We start from the raw sequence: 19,145 nt of genomic DNA on the forward strand, positions 1-19,145 counted from the left end.
AACCCGCCAAACTACCCCTCCCCTTCTATCAATGGCTTCTAGTTGGAGGGCTGTGGGCCACCTCCAGCCACAAAGGCAGGATGCCTCTGAGTACCAGTTGCAGGAGAGTAACATGCCCTCAACTCCTGCCTGTGGCTTCCAGAGGCATCTGGTGGGCCACTGTGTGAAACAGGATGCTGGACTAGATGGGCCTTGGGCCTGATCCAGCAGGGCTGTTCTTATGTTCTCTGCGTACCTGTTAAAAGGAAGGGGGATCAGGGAGTCTTGGGGAATGAAGATGAGTGCCTTGGGAAGTCAGGTGGAGAGTGAATTTGGATTTGTTCAGCAAAATGAACCAAGCTATTTCCGGCTTTTCCGGAAATAGCTCAACTTAGGAACATAGGAAGCTGCCATATACTGAGTCAGACCCTTGGTCCATCTAGTTCAGTATTGTCTGCACAGTCTGGCAGAGGCTTCTCCAAGGTTGCATGCAGGAATCTCTCTCAGCCCTGTCTTGGAGATGCTGCCAGGGAGGGAACTTGGAACCTTCTGCTCTTCCCAGAGCAGCTCCATCCCTGGAGGGGAATATCTTACAGTGCTCACACTTCTAGTCTCCCATTCATGTGCAACCAGGGCAGACCCTGCTTAGCTAAGGGGACAAGTCAGGCTTGCGGCCACAAGACCAGCTCTCCTCCCCTGCATCCCCCAGAGTATTACATTACCTGAGCAGGTAAACTGGCGGAAGGAGGACTTATTTCTGTACAAATCCAAAGTGAGCAAGGGAGATCTTGCCCATCTCTACTTAAATGTTTCTCAAATTATGAGACTCAGGTGAATATCAAACACCCTTCCTTAAAAATACATGGTGATCATCAAAGACTCCTGCTGCTCATATTTATTTATTCCTGCTATACATCTGATGTAACCCATTTTCTTTTGGACTGGAAATGTTATACAGCTACCATTTGTAATGCAGTTAATGTGATTTTTTAAAAAAGTTATTTCTTGTATTATGGTTGGGGGTGGGGAGCAGAGAGCAAAACATTTGTTCATGGAAACCTGCTTGCACAACTGAGCATTCTGGGTTTGGTTTAACTGCTGTGCTTTCTCTTTCATGGTTTGCACATATATTTGGCAGTCCACTTTGCAGGAGCTTGGGGACAGGAAGTGGGAGGGTGAGAAACATCCTCTTTCTGCACTCTGAAGCCCTGAAGGTCTTCTGGAGAAAGGTTTGAAACAAACAAACCTTTTTTGTTTGAGTGAAAGAGCACCATGATTTATACTAACGATGAAAACAGCCCTATCTGTAAGTACACAGAGCCTATTCACTCCGAAAACAGAAAGGTAGTTTAAGGTACATTTTATAACATTTGCTGACAGAACAAAGAGGAAGGACTATAAGAAATGATCAATGTTTTCAAAGTGATACAGAAAATAAACAAGCAGCCAGGACCTAGAACACGGGCAAAAGCTGACAAGTAAACTGCATTTCCCCCCTTCCTAAGCCAATGTTACAGTTACTAGCTAATGCTGAAAAGGCCTCATGGCTTTTGTTCATAATGCATATTGGTGGGCCTTAACCTAGAATAGTTACCATCCTGCCACATGTTTTTTATTGTAAGGCACCTTGAGTGGCAATATTAATATTCAGTGGCAATATTAACCCCTGCTAACTTGGCAAAGAGGCACCTTTTAACGTGGTGATTCTCTTTATTTAGCGGGGGGAGAGTAACTGGCCCTCTCCACCCCCAGCACAGTACCTCCAGTGACTGTTGCTGGTGTCTATCTTATGTTTCTTTTTAGATTGTGAGCTCTTTGGGGACAGGGATCCATCTTATTTATTTATTATTTTTCTGTGTAAACTGCCCTGAGCCATTTTTGGAAGGGCTTTATAGAAATCAAATGAATGAATGAATGAATGAATGAATATTGTTGGAATGGCAGCTGATACATTGGAAAACTTGCTAAATAGTGTAACTATAGCCTGTATTTGGTACAATGACTGGAAATGGATTTTTTTTAAAAATGGCTGCTACTTAGAGGGAAATGTAGCTGGGCAGCAATTATGCAGAAATCAAGGGGTAAGATCATAGGCTTCATCCAGAGCAGCTTCTGCATTCCAGTGTGCATTGCACACAGCATTAGGGGCTTTATGTAAGGATGAGCACAAAACTGATTTGCCCAGTTTGGTTTGAGTCTAAACTAGACTTGAACTGGACATGTTGTTTTGGCACCCCCAAATGGGAGCCCGGCTCAGTTTGAATTTGAACTGGTTTGGGCCTGGTTTGGGGTGAGTAGGTACCATGGATGTTAAATTTTGTTTTTTTAAAATAAAAAGTGGACTTACCACCACTGATGGCTTTGGCAGCCTCTGAGGGTGCTGCTGAAGCCGTGGGGAAGGGGCTATGGTGGTTTTCTCCCCCCCCCCCCCGCACTGGTCTCCCCGTCTCCTATGGGCCAGTCTGGCCCATTTTGGTCCTCTGTGAGTGCATGGTGGCCATTTTTGAGGCTGCCTCACATGCACATCAGCCATTTGTGTGGCCGGGTCATGACCACATGACTGTGACCCAGCCAAGCAAATGGCCTGCATGCATATGCAGTGACCTAAAAATGGCTTCTGTGTGCTCACAGAGGGCCAAAACAGCCCCCAAATGGACCAAACAGGCCTATAGGAGACTGGGGGAAACCTGGGGGGGAGGGGGAACCACCAGAGATCCCCCCCCCCCACAGCTGCAGCAGAACCTTTTCCCAAGGCTGCTGAAGCCCTCAGATGCAGTAAATCTGCTTTTTATAAAAAAACAAAATTTAACGTCCAAGGCACCCCGCAAACTGCCAGAAGAACCAACAGAGCAGCACCCCCTGAGGTTGAAGTAAAAAAACACACAATTTAACACCCATGGCACCCTCAAACTGGGCCTGAATGGTTCAGCTTGACCTCGAATCAAACTGGGCCCAGTCTGGCTTGGGATCAAGTCCTTGAACCGAGCTGGTTCGAGCTTGAACCAGCTCAAGATTGAGCTGGCACAACAAAGAATTCAGAATCTATGCTAGGTTTTACATATAAACTACAATTGAAGTATGATTCAGTATCGGAACAAGCAAAAGACTGTATGATAAAATGGATGCAGAATTTTAATAGAACAATAGAGAATAGGAGTGTGCATGGACCTGCCTGGCCCACTTCAGTTCAAGTCCGAACTGGCTCAGTTTGGCTCCGCACCCCCTTGAAACGCCCCAGTCCGGTCCGGAGGGTCCGGATTTTTTAAACCTTTTAGCCCCTTCGGGGGGCTTTGTCTAGGCTGCGGGGGGGAGGGGGGTTTCCGAGAAGGTTCTGCCGTTTCCCGTCCAGCCGTTTTTTCTGACCTTTTTCTTGGCGCAGTGGCCATTTTGCACATCCGCAAATGGCCTCTGCAAGGCCTGGTATTGCCCAGGGCCTCGCAGAGGCCATTTGTGCATGCATGGTGGCCATTTTTTTTTCGCGACTTCATTTCTGTTTTCTTATGTCTCTTGTTTGTATTTCTGATAAAACAATAAAAATAAGGTTGAGCTGGCTCGCACATCCCTAGTTTCATGTAGGTTTCATGTAGCAGCTCAATGCAAAATCTCTTTACTGACACATCTTCCACTGAAAGTGACAGGGAACCCTTTGTGGGCACGTTGCACATTGCTGATACAGACATTCTGTACTGCAACAATGGTTGCAGTTCAGAAAATATTGAGAACATGAAATACCCATCCCCGCTATATGTGAAGCTGTCTTATTCCACCCGTGTACTCTGACTAGTAGTGAATTTCCAGAGTCTTTATCTTGGTAAAAACAAAAGATAAATACACAAATATAGTCAATACACAAAAATCTTGGTGATACACAAGATCCTTTTTACTAGAGATGTGAGACTGAATATAAGACTTCTGCATGCAAACCATGTGATAACCCACTGTTTAACCTGGGTTTGGGGTGCGAGTGGGCTGAGTGATCGTGTGTCTGCTTTGGGTTTGGCACACTTGTGGGGGGCTCCCACTGCACACTCACGCAGTGCATTACTTGGGCTTGTGGGGGGCACCACATGGCACCGCTGCCCCCAAAGCTACTGGGTGAGTCTCAGGCAGCCCACAGCTCTGCTTCGTGTGAAGTGCCTCTGTCTTTCCATAGCCAACTAAGGAGAATTTATGAGCTTATCATCATCTGATTATGGCCTTATATTTGCAAACTCTCATATTTCACCAGGAATATGATCCTCTACTTCATCATGCAAGTCCACAAATGTCTATCCAGCTGCTTATTTGGTCTGAAAAAAAGGTTATGATATATGCTTAAGACTGTCCTTATTTTCATCTATGAAATGTTGGAGGTAAGCAGGCAATGGCCTCCTTTATCCTCCCTAAAATGTACCCCTGATTTTAGCTCAGCTCCCATTGTGGAGTTCTTTCTTTACCTAAATTTAGAAGCTATAAACTGTTCTTCCTCTGCAGCTCGCAGAAACACTTTCACAGGCTGCGGCTTATTAGTACACCACACAACCTGGTGATATTATTTACACCACATTAAAAAGATTGAGCAGCCCCTTCTTGAATACGAGCAAACCTTCATTCCCATTTAAGATTAAACAAAAATTCACTTTTGATGTTGCTGCAGTGGAAATGATTGTTCCTCATGTGCTTTTGATGTTCTGCAATAGGATGTTAGATTCATGCAGAAGCCCTTTCAGTGGAATTTTAACATTCAACAAATTCCTTCCCAGCTCTTTGCATTTAGTTGATGGAGATAGTATTGGATGAGAAAATGTGGGATGCTCACTGCACAGATTGATCAAAAAGGCTCTCTGATCATTTTGAAAAAGAAAACTTTGGGATCTTTTTCTCCACAATGTAGACCCTGATCCTAGCCAGCATAGTGATGACAGTGATATTGGTGTTGGGCAGGGTGGAGGAATCATAAGGTAAAACAATAAGGTTCTATGCATACATAATGCTTACCTATAGGTTAGACATACAGGTAACCATAGTTAAATGTTGCATCTGAATAGGAACATAGCAAGCTGCTTTATATAGAATCAGGCCATTGGTCCATCTAGCTCAGTATTGTCTGCTCTGACTGGGAGTGGTTCTCCAAGTTTTCAGGCAGGAGTCTTTCCCAGACATATTTGGAGATGCCAAGAATTGAACCTGGTAGATCTTGCAAGGAAAAGGACTGCCGAACCGGTTCATGCACATCCCTACCCACTACTTCTGTCCATGCTTCCCAGTGAGGCCCTGGATGCTATCCCAGCCTGCCTTACACTGCCCTTTGATTGGCAAGTCTTACCTACATCATCTGCTTCATCGCCATTGGTCTCAATTGCAAAGTGGGTTGGCTTGCCTGGAGTGAACCAGGGGTTCATGAAGAGGATGGGTTCAGCACAAACCTATGGTGCAGCATTACTAGGGCTAAGAAGCCAACTTCAATACTTGATTACAAACCTAGATTTCTTGCCTCCAGGGAACATGTGGTGTCTGCCATAGGCAGGTTCACTGATTGCGGACAACTGGGTAACCAAGATTGCAAGGACATCCTGCGTTATGTGTGAACCTGCCCTATATCTGCACCAGTCTTGCCTACTTGGTGCTTCATAGGTTGAAACAGAACATACACATGTGTACACATGCAAACACATTCAAAACATATATTACCCAAAGCAATGGAAAGCAGCCCTTACAATAATCCAGTTATAAGCTCTTCATGTTTTATATCCCCCAAAATAGCAAGAGATCTCATCCTCCCCCTTCCCAGAACAGGGACATCAAGTCTGCAAAGCTTCACCCAGAAATCCACAACCAAAATCTGTCATCAAACAGAATGTAGCATAATGATACTTTATTATAGGGAGCTAAGAGAAAAATAGATGTATAGATTTCAGAAGTATTTTTACACATTTGAATGGTTTCAGGCTGCTTCTTACAGCCTCATTCCTCCTAATGGAATGTGTGTCACAATGAATTCTCCAGAAAAATGATCTTCCTTCAATGACATAAGCAAAGAAGCAGGGAACCATTTCCATAGCTTGGGCATCGTTCAAGAAATGACAGAAGCCAGACCACCCCCACCCCTTCTTCACTGCTACCAAGAAAGTGCAGTATCAATCTCCAAAGTACAATGAAGAAAAAACACTCAGCTAGCAAAATTCCATCTTGCTGGAGGTAGCCCTAAATGTACTACCACAAAAGCTAAATGTTGCAATCAAAATTCTGCAAAATTAGCTCACTTTCCATAATGCCATTTGATCTTGGTGATGTAGTCCACCCACAAGATTTCTTTATTTTTAACTGGGACCTTTTTTTTTTTTTTTGGCAGCATCATTGGTGGTGAAAACATATAGAACATTGATGGATAGCAGTCATGTGGAGATAGGAGGTAAGTGGCCCACCGGGGGGGGGGGACTACAGCAAAGTGGGCTTAACATGACTAGTTTCTAAAACCCTCTTCAGACATTTTCTGTCTGAATACAGCCAAAGTATGAGGAGGAAATAGGAGTGCACCAGCTAATCATGCTCCCCTGCATCTACAAATTGGCTGGCCATCCCCCCGACCCCATCTATCCATGTGCTCAGTGCTTGCCTGCACAGGACAATGCTGAATGCTTCAGTAGAATTTGGTACCTTGGTTTGACATCATATGGATAAATAGTCTCTGCATTCAACATTATAAATTGCCTTTGTAATGATCAAAGGGGGGCAGGGGAATACAAAATCCCTCCTCTAGCTGCGAGAAGTCCCAGGTAGACTGCCATTATCCACTTTTATCAGAAGATTCAACCTTCCAAGTATTGTTCATATTGCTTCCCAGTCCCCACCCATCTTTTCTGATCTATCTATCTATCTATATAATTTTCTAAGGTATACACATGGCTAAGCTCATGCATGGCAGCTCTTACGAGAGTTTGCGAGCAGAAGCACCGTGGTGATTGGGCAGTGGGAATTCCATATGCAGATAGGGAGTAGGAGCCTATGATGGCTAAGGACAGTTGGAATGCAACTGACACTGGCCAGAAGATTTTCTTGATTGTAGAGGAGAGAAATCTCTCTATATAAAAGGATAGTGGGCAGGGGTCTGCAAAGAAAGGGATCGTGAGGGAGGAAAGAGCCCCTTCAGGAGAATGAGGCTCCCATTGTGTTAATTCGATAAGGAAACAAGATCTGTTAACCCAGGAAGGGAGAAACAGAGAGGGGGGAGGGGAAGAGAGAAAGAAGGAAGGGTGAGGGATGGGCACAAGCCTGTCAATCAACGAGTGGCTACGGCGGCAGCAAGGATGGGTCCGGTCAACCGCTGCTAATCCTGTGGGCAGGAGTAGGAGTGGGGCTTTGGTGAGGAGGTCTCTGGGGATGAAGGCTGCGGCTTGGCCAATAGGTGCCAGCAACGCTGCAGCTGTGACGAAGATTGGTGAGGGGGATGGAGTAAAGGGATGGAGGAGTGATCATGAGGGGTATGGAAGCAACTGGATGGAGGCGGCGGTGCAGGAGTACAGCTCAGGTGAGGGTGGAGAGATCTCTGAGGTGAGGGGGGCTGTGGCAAGGGGAGCAATCAAGTACTAGCGCGCAGATGCTCTGCATGGGTTAAGCTAGTTCTGAACTATTTTCCCAGTCCCCACCCATTTTTTCTGAACTACTGGAAATAATTCACAATCACCACATAGGTATACTAAGAAATAATAGCATCAGGATTGGGGATGGGATGACTTCTTTCAACTGTCCCTCCAACTTAAACAAGAAATGTTCAGAAGATGAGGGAACTGATATGAAGGAACCAAGGGATACGGTATAGTTCAGTGAGTAGAATACTGAAGTAGAACCTGAGAGATCTAGAGTCATAGCTATACATGATAAGATATATAACTGTAGAAATCTTTTATAATTGTATACATCTTATAATTGTATAGGGGGCTGCTGAATAAAATTCATCCCTCTCTTTCCATAATATGTAGTACAATGTTCCTCATGTCCCGACATTACACAGTGTATTTCCTTGCCCCACTCTCCATCATCACCTGCCACTGGTGGGAACCAGCAGACAGTCAACATAGTGGGATCAGAACATGGTGTGGGTGGTACCACATGTTACAGCAGGCCTGAGACCTCTTGAATTTTGGCACCTGTATAGTAAGGGGGGAGTTCAGGCTGCTGAATGCCCTATTTATCTTGGCTGAAATTCAGACTAGCACTTAGGGGTGGGTCCGGACCGGTCCGGAGGCCATTGTAAAGGCCTCCGGACCATCCAGACCTGGCTGGTCCGGTCCGGGTGGAGGGGATCCCTTTAAGGGCGGGGAGGGTTTAATTACCCCTCCCGCCGCTTTGCCCCCTCCAGCGCCCATATTTTCTGTAGAAATTGGGGCGGCAGGATACCTCCCCGCCGCCCCTTCTGCCTCCTCATTGCTAAAGGCTGCAACAAGCCTTCTGCACATGCGGCGCGCGAGCTTCACGTTTATCTGACGCGATGGGTAGACTGGGCCTCCATGCGCAGAAGGCTTGTTGCAGCCTTTAGCAATGAGGAGGCAGAAGGGGCGGCAGGGAGGTATCCTGCCGCCCCAATTTCTACAGAAAATACGGGTGCTGGAGGGGGCAAAGCGGCGGGAAGGGTAATTAAACCCTCCCCGCCCTTAAAGGGACCCCCTCCACAGTGCCGGACCGCAACTGTGCGGTTCTGTGCACACCCCTACTAGCACTGCACAGATGTAGTGGTGCTGAGTTCCAGACTACCACTGTGCTGTCGTGCAAGCAGGAGAAGGGGAAATTTTTGCCAATCTCCCCTTCCCCCCGTCAAGCCTACTGTGCATCATAACAATATGTCCCTGAGGGTCAAGGGACCCTCAGGGAACATAGTACAGTGTTCATTTGGAACTCAGCATTGCTGCACCAGCACAGTGCTGGTGTGGGTGCATTGCCGACCTTTATTTATTTTATTTGAAATATTTCTATCCCAGCCCTGTAGCACGCGGCTGTTACAATAACAGCCATTATTTCTTCTTGGACTGTAATAAGCCAATAATGACAAAAAATGCCAGACATCTCTGGTGCTTTCTCCCCCAAGAAAACTCAGCATGCAAAGATTGTTTTGAGCATCCTACTATTTGGAGAAAGAAAAGCAAAATATGATTAACCACAAATGCTGCATGGGCCTGCAGAGTATTCCCCGGGTGAAAGTGAGCAACAGTTAAATACCCTCATTGGCAATAGGGATCCTACTTGTCTCTCATCTGCATAATTACCACCTGATAACACTTGAATGTTGCTGATGTACCATGACCTACCTGGCTCCCAAGAGTATTGGCGTATGGCAATTAAGTAGGGATGTGCGAAACGTTTCGGATACAAAACGTTTTGTACCCAAAACAGCCTGTTTCGAGTGTTTTGTAGACAAGACAAAACACCGATTTTCCAGGTCCAAAAGTTTTGTATACAAAACAAAACATCCCTGTTTCGGCTACATAATGTTTTGTTGCTTCGGACCTCCATTTTGTGGGGATCTCTGAGTCAGTCTCCATTTTGTGTTTGACATCTCTTTGAATTTCCCACCCTTTTGATCAGTGACCTAAATCATGGGCTGACTTGCTGACAATTCCCTCCTTGTTCCCCATTGGCTCTTTTGCTTCTTGCCACTCTTTACTGACCCCACATTGGCCAGGGGAAGGGTTGCTAACCCATGGGGTGCTGGGTTCTGTTGTTTCTGTGGTGTTCTGAATATAGATTCTCTGGTAGCATATGAGAGTGGATTCTTGTTTTTCATTGAAAATCTCATATGCTACCAGAGAATCTACAATGAACACCTCAGAAACACAAAACCCAGTACCCCAAGGGCTTGTGGGTATGGAGGTGGTTGGCACCCTATGTGCACTACACAACCCCTCGCTCTGGGAAACCCCAGTGCCCACCAAGTGGAATTATGGGGCTGCTGAAACCTCCATTATTCCCTATGGGAGGAATCTTAAAAGACTCGTAAACTTCAACAATTCACAAAAGATCAGCCCTTTGCCCAATGGAGAGGAGAACTGGTCTTGTGGTTGAGCATGACTTGTCTCCATAGCTAAGCAGGATCTGCCCTGGTTGCATATGAATGAGAGACTTGATGTGTGAGCACTGTAAGATATTCCCCTCAGGGGATGAAGCTGCTCTGGGAAGAGCAGAAGGTTTCAAGTTCCCTCCCTGGCTTCTCCAAGATAGGGCTGAGAGAGATTCCTGCCTGCAACCTTGGAGAAACTGCTGCCAGTCTGTGAAGATAATACTGAGCTAGATAGACCAATGGTCTGACTCAGTATATGGCAGTTTCCTATGTTCCTAATTCTTTTGAGATAATTCTAGAAGTTTCCTTGCCCCCATTGGGCACTACCACCCACCACACTCCGCCCTGGGTCATAGCTTTCCCCTTGATTTGAAGCGATACATTTGCAGGAATCCCCATTATTCCCTATGGGAAAATTCTTAAAGATGTGTAAACTATAAAAAATCACAAAAAATCAGCCCTTTGCCTAATTCCTTTGAAATCTGGGTAGTAGCTTCCACCCCCCACCCCCCACTCTTTTTGCCCTGGGACCCTTTTTAAAAATCCAAATCGATTCGGATTCAGATTCGTCAAATTCGGCTACAAAACAAAACAGGGCTGATTCGGATTCCGAAAATTTGGGTACAAAACAAAACGGGGGTGTTTCGATTTGGATACAAATCGAAACAAGAAAATTCCAAAATGCACACCCCTACAATTAAGTTTCAAGTGCTGAATTCTACACGAGCTATGGAGTTTGAAACCTGTCGTCATGTCTTCCAACTTCTCTTCCTTTTCCCACTCTACTACTCATATGGCTTTAAACTTTGTGGCCCTGGCATAAGAAGAGAGAAGAACTGGTCTTGTGGTATCAAACATGACTTGTTCCCTTAGCTAAGCAGCGTCCACCCTGGTTGCATATGAATGGGAGACTAGAAGTGTGAGCACTCTAAGATATTCCCCTCAGGGAATGGAGCCACGCTGGGAAGAGCAGAAGGTTCCAAGTTCCCTCTCTGGCATCTCCAAGATAGGGCTGATAGAGACTCCTGCCTGCAACCTTGGAGAAGCCACTGCCAGTCTATGTAGACAATATTGAGCTAGATAGAGCAATGGTCTGACTCAGTATATGAAAACTTTTTATGTTCCTATGAACATTTTGGTGGGCATTAGAGAAAAGAGGAGTATCATGTCACCATTACAGTTTTCGAAAAAGGTGATGGAAAAAGATAAAAATGCACTAGAGATGTAAAAAACCATCTAGGTCTAAAACCCAAAGGGCTGGTGAAAAAAGTTGACAGATCAACATTTCAAGAATAATGGATGCTGCAGACCTGCAATGCCTGCGCTGCAGAGATCTATGGTTCTGCAGGATTCTGAAATATGGTACTCCCATTATATTTTACGTGGCTGCAGTGCTCAAGAGAATAAGGAATAGCCATCACCCCAAAAACCACAAAACCACACAGTACTGGGCTGTCAGAGTATATTAACCTGCTTTCCAGGTTCCATGTTTTCTCACTCTGCTGCTTTAGAGCTCAATACTCAAGGTGCCCGGCTTCCATCAACTGAATGGTCTCAACCATACCAAGCATGGGTTTCCCATTGGTCTAAAAGATGTAAATATCAAGGTCAAAGGAAGAATAAGACCATTTCCCCCGACAAGCAATGTGTATTTGATATTTTCTGCAGTTGTAATCTAAACATAAAATTTAGACTGGCTACAATATAGACTGGGTTTTTTAAATGGCTCCCTTCTACCTACTGTCCTTACTTAACAACATTGACACCAGTGATGCATTCTAGGTCATTATTATTCTACGCATCAACACCCAAGTGTTCAATGTTCAAAAGTGTCCCTATGCTGGGAAGCAAAACTATCATCAATCATCCACCACCATCACCACAACAGTCTGGAGGTGAAGATAAGCTGTCAGGCACTACAATAGGAACACAGGAAGTGCCATATACTGAGTCAGATCCTTGGTCCCTCTAGCTCAGTATTGTCTACACAGACTGGCAGTGGCTTCTCCAAGGTTGCAGGCAGGAATCTCTCTCAGCCCTATCTTGGAGATTCCAGGGAGGGAACTTGGAACCTTCTGCTCTTTCCAGAGCAGCTCTATCCCCTGAGGGGAATATCTTAGAGTGCTCACACTTCTAGTGTCCCATTCATATGCAACCAGGGCAGACCCTGCTTAGCTAAGGGGGCAAGTCATGCTTGCTACCACAAGACCAGCTCTCCTCTCCTCACTACAACCCTTCAGCTATGTCCCTTTTTATTTAAGATTTGATATTTTTATTTTTATCTAATCTCATCTAAATATCTTTCTATTCAATGTATATACCACCTTTCTGTAATGGCTCAAGATGGTTCGCATTAAAATAAAACACACAGAATAAAACAATTAAAATCAAGCAACATTTAGACCAGATTATTTCTCATTAAAATTAAAGTTAAAACTAGATTTCATTAAAAGCCAGGCTGAAGAGATGGTTTTTTCAGGCTCTCCTGAAGGGCTGACGGCCTTTAAGGAAAACAACCCTCTTATTCAGGGAGTGTGTTCCACAACCTAGGGGCAGCAACTGTGAGGGCCTAATCCCAGCTTGTCACCAGAAAACTGATGGCATCCCCAAACAGTTCCCTCCTGATGATCTTAATGAGTGGTGGGGATCTTGTAGAGAAAGGCGCACTCTCCAGTAATTCGGACCTAACTATTTAGGGCTTTAAAGTAATAACCAGCACATTGCACTTTGCCCAGAAACATATCAGCAGCCAATGAAACTGTTTAAGAACAGGCATAATGTGATCTCTCTGGAATACCCCAGAGACCAATCTAGCTGCCACATTATGAACTAAATGAAATTTCTGAACTACGCACAAAGGCAGCCTACATAGATTGCATTGCAGTAGTCCAACCTGTAATTTACCAGCTGGTGCACCACTATTTTCAAGTCATTCTCCACAAGCAACAGGCAAAGTAGCCCATCTCTTCAAGGAATGGGCAAAAGGTGCTCCTGGCCACAGCCTCAGCTTGAGACACCAGGGTGAGATCCAGATCCAAGAGCACTCCCAAGCTATGATCTTGTTCTTTTGCAGGGAGTGTAACCCCATCCAGAACAGGAAATTCTAACCCATCTTGCAGATTATGACCCACCACAATGAGCACCTCCATCTTGCTTGGATTCAGCCTCAGTTTATTATCCCTCATCCAGCCCATTACTGCCTGTAGGTGGGCATTTAAGGAGCTAATGACATTTCCTAATATCAATGAAAAGGAGAAATAGTTTTGGGTGTTATCAGCATAGTGATAACACCCAGCACCAAATCCCCTGATGACCTCACCCAGCAGTTTCATGTCGATGTTAAATAGCACTGGTGACAGAATGATATAGAATGATGGTGACAGAACCATATAGCAGCCCCCATTTTGAAAAGCAGCTGTCACCAAGCACTACCATCTGAAACCTACCCGAGATGTAGGAGCGGCACCACTGTAAGTCAGTGCCTTCTATCCCCAAACCCCTCAGGTGATCCAGAAGGATACCACAGTCAGTTATAGGATAGGTCTGTCAACAAGGGCTACTAGTATGGTGGCTGTGGACCACCTCCAGCCTAAGAGACAAGATGCCTCTCAATACCAGTTGCAGGGCAACAACAGCAGGAGAAAGGGTATGCCCTCACCACTTGCCTGTGGGCTCCCCAGAGGCATCTGGTGGGCCACTGTGTGAAACAGGATGCTGGACTAGATAGGCCTTGGGCCTGGTCGAACAGGGCTGTTCTTATGATAGTACTGAAAGCCACTGAGAGATTCAGAAGAACCCCCAGAGTTGCACTCCCTGTCAATTCTCTGGTGAATGTCATCTATCAGGCCAACCAAGGCTGTTTCAACCCCATAGCCTGCCCTAAAGCCAGTTTGAAATGGGTCCAGATAATCAATTTGCTCCAAGATTGCTTGGAGCTGGTCAGCCAAGACCCTCTCAATCATCTTACCCAGCCATGGGAGGTTGGAGAATGGCTTACAATTATCCATCACTAGGGGATCAAGAGGGGGCTTGATTATCAGCCACTTTTCCACTAAGAAGAACTTCCAAAGCAATTATCCACGTTAAAATAGTACAAAAGATAATGCCCAACGTGATTCACAGTCCGCTGCTGGTGTTGGGAACCTGCTAGGGCTGCTGCACAACTTTGCAATGGAAGGAACTTTGCATGGCTGCCTAGAAGCAGTTTTAAGGCATTCTAGGGCAGCCCTATCGTGCTACTATGTTGCGGCTACCTTTCAAGTTATGCAGCTGCCCCAATGGGTCTCTAATGTCGATGGAGGACTGTCAATTACGTCTGCCCCTAAACACAATAAGAAAATGATCCAAATAACAATTTTGTGTAAGTATACAAGTCTATGAAGCAGAGAAACTCATTTAACAGGGGTGTAAGGAGCTTAGCCGCGGCCAGATAACAAAATCCTCTGGTGGCTCCCCCACCCCCTAGGCTTCACAATCATGTGCCCCAAGCCATGCCCCCTGCACCTGAAGTTAGAGGCAAGGAGCTGGGCCAATGTCGAGGACGGACTCGTCAGCCCTGGCAGAGCTTTCCCAATCAGTGGTTCTTGGAATTGCTGACTGGGACTCCTTTCCCTGCCTCCTCGAGATGGGAGGAAAAAGAGCTCCCAATCAGCGATTCCACGAACCACTGACTAGGAAAGCTCTGCTGGGGTGAATGGGCCTGTCTTTGGCATTTGCCCTGCCCCTTGTGTCTGATGCCAGATGCAGAGGGTGGGGCTTCCATCCTCCCCAGTCAGTCTTTCAGTCAGTGAAACACTGGGTGGGGAGAAGAGGGGCATGTCTCACACCTGGGGTGGGAAGGGGCAAGCGGACACCCTAGCTGAGGGGAAGGGGGTGACTTGGCAACCCCCACCCCCAATCCTGGCAGCCCTACACCCATTAAGGCAGATTTACACCAGCTTTACTTGCAGGATAAAACATGATCATTTAGATTACCTAATCTCTTTTACTGGGAACTACTTCCCATGGCTGTTTATTCTAGGAGAAAAAGAAGCCTACGGTTAAGTATATTTCTTATATTCCAGTTGTGCAGGAAAGTACCAGCAACAGTATGGGATGCTGACAGAGTTCCCCTAAGGTTTGGGCACTTGTGGCAAGTGCATTGAGATTCAATTTAGCATATAATGATTTCTGAATTTTAGCAATTTTTCTTTGCCGCATACTAGAGAAAGATTAATTCTTTTATATGAGTAATTATTGAGCTTTTTTTATTTGACAAGAATTTTTTTTGCAATGGATCTAAGAGGTTTCGGAGCCATTTTCAACAGAAATTGCAATTACAGAAGCTCATTAGATCACTATCCAGAAGGGCACTTTTAACAAGGAAAGGAACAAGTGTGCTAATAAAATCAATAATGAAAGTATTTGATCTTTACAGTCTTTGTGGCTATGGTTGAACCCCACCAGAGCATTATAACAAATACAGACTTCCCTTTTTCCAGACCAGATAAATTAACTGGCTGACATCCTAATTAATGAAGCATGAATGCTATGTGAGTAGTGCTGGTGTTGTTGATGGGTTTGACTAACTCCCTTCTCCCAAAAGTGCTCAGTGCCACCTGAAAATATGTCTTTGAGGGTTGTACCATCCTCGGGGACATATTTCCAGGCATCACAAAGTGGTTCAAAGGGAAAGGAGAGTCATCAAAATTGTAATGCGCACACCCCCCCATGCAAATACAAGTGCTGTGTTATTCTGGCTCAGCAGCACCTTTCACGTAGCATGCATGCTTCACTATTCCGGATATTAGCCATTGTAGTTACCTAATGACATCCTACATCATTTAGCCACCATTCTTTAGGATGAAGAAACCAAACAGAATGAGCAACCTTGAAAAATTAGTCTTGCAACCTGAAAAAACAGAGGATTGAAGCTTTCATTTTAGGGTTATTTCTTCAGCCATGTGAGTCTGTTGATATTTCACCAACAGTGAATCATGAAAATGACTGATTTTATAGTTTATCATATGTATCTTTACAAGATATCCAGGAGAAGGTCATGCTTTAAGGAGCTACTTGAAGGGAAGAAAACACTGTCATCTATGATCAGTTCTTCCTGAAATGTAATGTTATTCCATATGATACTCTGAGCGTTACCTCTGTTGGATGGAAGAAGCTGGAAATGACCTCCCCTTGAGGGCATCATCACATTGTTACCATACTGGAAGGTTCCAACTTGGAATGAGCTGTTAATGGCCCCGTTCTGAATGTCATTTTGGAGTCCAAAATGGCACTATTTTGGCCCCTGTGCACACATGGCAGCCACTTGCATGGTCAGAAGTTACTCAGAACCACCACATAAATGGCTGCCATGCATGCATGGATGCCAGAAGAGTGCCAGTTTGGAGTCCTAAATGGCACTTGTAACATTTTGAGCATCCTGAGCTTTTTCTGGGCATTTGTGTTCCGTTCCAAACTTGGAACAGAATGCAAAAATTGCTCCGTGCACATCCCTAGCTGGGACTCCTACCTGCCTCCCCACACAGAGCCATCAGAATGGCTCTGCTACTCACATGGCACACAAGTTGTGCCACAGTGAGCAGCAGAGAAGGGAGCTGGAGGAGGATGTCCTCCAGCATCCCTCAATGCACTGTACCAGGAGCACAGTGCCTTGAGGGATTTTCCCAGAGCTGGGTGCTCTTGCCACCTGGCTCTGTGTGTGCTGAGGCTGCGTGCAGCCCAAGCAGACACATGATCCAACCCTGGGGTTGAGGGTGTGCATGCACCCAGTTAAGTGTCAAGCTCCAAAGTCAATCTTGCAGCGGAGGCAGTGTCGGGATATGTGAGTTGGCCCTTACTTCTTTAATGGTTCATCCACTGGACAACTGCATCAGATGTACAGGATCAGGCACAAGAACTGCTGTGCCGTGATTAGAGTAATGAGCATCATCATCATCATTTATTATGGTCCACGACCAGCCAGCAATTACAATAATCAACAGTTACAGGCAACATAACTTAAAATGGTCTGATACTAAATAATAATGAAAAATACTAAACTACCAACCCACCACCAGAGTGACACATGTACCACCCTACATAACATAAGGGTTAAGCATTTGGTTCCCTATGCTACAAACAGAGGTGCAAAATTTGGCCACGCACTAGGTAGTTTCAGCATCAGAGTCAGAAAGGAGAAAGATTACATCAAAATTGTCGGGCCTGCCTGGATAATGTAACAGGACTGGGCCAATAAGAAGAAAGCTTATATAGGAACATAGGAAACTGCCATATACTGAGTCAGACCATTGGTCTATCTAGCTCAGTATTGTCTTCACAGACTGGAAGCGGCTTCTCCAAGGTTGCAGGCAGGAATCTCTCTCAGCCCTATCTTGGAGAAGCCAGGGAGGGAACTTGAAACCTTCTGCTCTTCCCAGAGCAGCTCCATCCCCTGAGGGGAATATCTTGCAGTGCTCACACATCAAGTCTCCCATTCATATGCAACCAGGGCAGACCCTGCTTAGCTATGGGGACAAGTTATGCTTGCTACCACAAGACCAGCTCTCCTCTCCTATATATCTTTATAAAATACACAATACAATAATACATGCCCCACTGACTCAATCACGCTTGAGCGGCACAGACAGAGCCATTGGGAATATGGCGTTCGGTGGAATCTACCCTCCAAAATAGCCGAAGGTAACATATTTAAACGAGCCAAAGTAAAGGCATGGTGGAACTTAGAGAAGGTAATTTTTATAAGTAATTAACTGGGGATAAGGTCTGTCTGGGATTTCCTACAACCTCACAGTGTGTAGTTTGCGCTCTATCCCTTTGAAATGCAATATCCCAAAGGCATTGATGGATTGATTCTTTTGCCTTCAGAAGGCTTATACGAGCCAGATCTTAAAGCGGGATGACATAACAGAAGTTTCTTCTCCCATCTAGAGGAAAAGCTCTCCATTAAAGTAAGGGCGACCAGGCCAGAAGGGTTGTAAATTAATTAATTTTATTTATTTATTCAATTTTTATACCGCCCTTCCAGAAATGGCTCAGGGCAGTTTACATTAAGCAATTAAAATCAATTCACAGTTAAAAACAGACTATAAAACACCATAAAACAATCAACATTAAAAATTCAAAACCGTTTAAAACCCCGGAAAACCAGGTTACAAGAAATTAAAAACAATTTAAACAATTTAAAAACTCTGGAAGGCCACACCAAACAGATAGGTCTTGAGGGCTCTCCTGAGCCAATAGCTGAAAATAAGCAACCAAATGTGGTCTTCAGTTGGGAACCTGGTCTTAGTTCTCAGAAAAGCATTTGGTATGGCAAGTTCTAAGAACATGGGCCACTCTGCCCCCTCTCCCCTGAGAAGAGAGGCTGCTGAGGGGCCTTAACCTGTTGCCCTATCCATTTCCCAGCTAACACACATGGTAGCAGAGCCTGAGGAGCTGTCTGGCAAAGCCAATGAAGGCTAATGACATCACCACCCAGCCATGTGTTGCCGGGCCCTGACATGTTGGCTTTGCCCTTGCTGACTTTGTCAGTGTCAACAAGGGAGGGCAGGTAAAGCTCCCCTCGCCTCACGCGCACCGACTTTTTGCTGGCACCAGGGAAGGAGGGGGAGGCGGATATGCAGCCGGTCAGCCTGTTGCCTGGCTGGCAGTGGCAGAGGTGGGAGCAACACAGCCAAAAACATGAACTGAAACAAATTCAGCAGTGCCTATGGTGCCACAAGAGAAGAAAAGAAAAGGGGGCCCAACGTTCATTTATGGAACATGGTGCCCTTGAGAACATGCTACGCCACGATACTTCTAACAATGACTTTCTACTCCTTTTGACTATGTGAATTAATGTGTCTGACCTATGCCTACCTTTGAAGCATCCCTTCTGTAGAACAAATCCTGTATTTCTTTCCCAGAGTTCTAGAATGTTAAGAAATTGTGCCCTGCTAAATCTTTGCACCACACAACTTTGCATCATCCTAATCTGGTCTTTTGTATTGTAGGCACAGTTAAGTTTCCTGAATGTGAAAACCTGACCTTCTAATTAACTTGCACTTCTGAGTCAAGGCCTTTGATGCCACATTCACCTGTTAGATAGGAGGTGTTAGATGGGAGGAGGTGTTTTGGGAGTGAAGAAAATAGCTAAAGC

The 19,145-nt window shown here is 45.3% G+C and overlaps 1 protein-coding gene and 1 long non-coding RNA gene across 3 annotated transcripts in view; one reads left to right on the top strand and one right to left on the bottom strand.

Annotated features, from left to right (window-relative positions):
• RALY (RALY heterogeneous nuclear ribonucleoprotein) overlaps nucleotides 1–19,145 on the bottom strand; it is a 376,843-nt gene that overhangs the window by 346,308 nt on the left and 11,390 nt on the right. The window lies entirely within an intron of this gene.
• The window catches only part of LOC128324324 (uncharacterized), an 80,816-nt gene that overhangs the window by 39,431 nt on the left and 22,240 nt on the right, over nucleotides 1–19,145 (top strand). Inside the window, exon 3 of the long non-coding RNA XR_008306791.1 lies at nucleotides 6,311–6,370. This is a non-coding gene — a long non-coding RNA (uncharacterized LOC128324324). The remainder of the gene's footprint in view (nucleotides 1–6,310; nucleotides 6,371–19,145) is intronic.

This window comes from Hemicordylus capensis, chromosome 4 (assembly GCF_027244095.1).
Source record: "Hemicordylus capensis ecotype Gifberg chromosome 4, rHemCap1.1.pri, whole genome shotgun sequence".
Taxonomy (NCBI): domain Eukaryota; kingdom Metazoa; phylum Chordata; class Lepidosauria; order Squamata; family Cordylidae; genus Hemicordylus; species Hemicordylus capensis.